This window comes from Euphorbia lathyris, chromosome 6 (genome assembly GCF_963576675.1).
Source record: "Euphorbia lathyris chromosome 6, ddEupLath1.1, whole genome shotgun sequence".
NCBI lineage: Eukaryota > Viridiplantae > Streptophyta > Magnoliopsida > Malpighiales > Euphorbiaceae > Euphorbia > Euphorbia lathyris.
The window spans coordinates 185,421-186,345 of record NC_088915.1 but is presented as its reverse complement, the minus strand read 5'-3'; the positions used below and the strand labels follow the sequence as shown (position 1 = coordinate 186,345).

Sequence of the window (925 nt, the reverse complement as noted above, 5' to 3'; positions counted from 1 at the left end):
AAACCAAAGTAGACCAGCCAGAGATTATGACCGATCCACCGACACTTATGGATTATGCTAGGCCAGGAATGACCGGTGTAACTAATAGTGTAGTTAGACCCCGTATAAACACAAATCAATTTGAAATTAAGCCTGCTTTGCTTAATATGTTGCAAAACAACGTAACGTTTTATGGACTACCTAACGAAAACCCTAATGCACATTTGACAAATTTCTTAGAAATTTGTGACACTTTTAAAATTACTGATGTAACAGCCGAAGCAATCAAACTTCGCCTCTTTCCTTTCACTTTGAAGGATAAGGCAAAAATTTGGTTAACTTCTATGCCTGCTGCAACATTTGAAACTTGGGACCAATTAGCCCAAGCATTTTTACAAAAATATTTTCCCTTAGCAAAAACCGCAAGAGTCATCAAAGAGTTGACATCTTTTACACAAAATGATAATGAAACTCTTTATGAAGCTTGGGAACGTTTTAAAGAACTTCAATGTTTATGCCCACACCACCAACTGCCAGATGCACTTTTAATGTAGACATTCTATAATGGATTAAATCCTACAACTAGAGGTTCATTAGATGCTATGTCTGGAGGGTTATTTATGAAGAAGACGTCCGCCCAAGCAAGAGAACTTTTGGAAGAAATGGCAATCAACAGCAGTATGTGGCCCGCCGAGCGTGGCCATATACCGACGGCGAAACCATCATCCTCAGGTACATCATCGGTTAAAGGTATAATGAATCTTGATCCTGTAGCAATGTTACAAGCCCAATTTTCTGCCTTATCGCACAAAATTGATAAATTTATGGCACCATGCGATCCTAATGATCCAATCCAGAGAGACATTGATTACGAAGGTATGAATGAGATAGAACAGGTAAATTTTGTCCAAGGACAAAACCAAACTACTAATCCTTATTCTAATAC

General features: G+C 38.2%; 1 non-coding gene across 1 annotated transcript; it reads right to left on the bottom strand.

The window, feature by feature from the left end:
- Positions 1–404: 404 nt before the first annotated feature.
- On the bottom strand, positions 405–511 carry LOC136234313 (small nucleolar RNA R71). The gene has a single exon (XR_010691203.1). It is a non-coding gene; the product is annotated as a small nucleolar RNA R71 (small nucleolar RNA).
- Between the last annotated feature and the right edge of the window lie 414 nt (positions 512–925).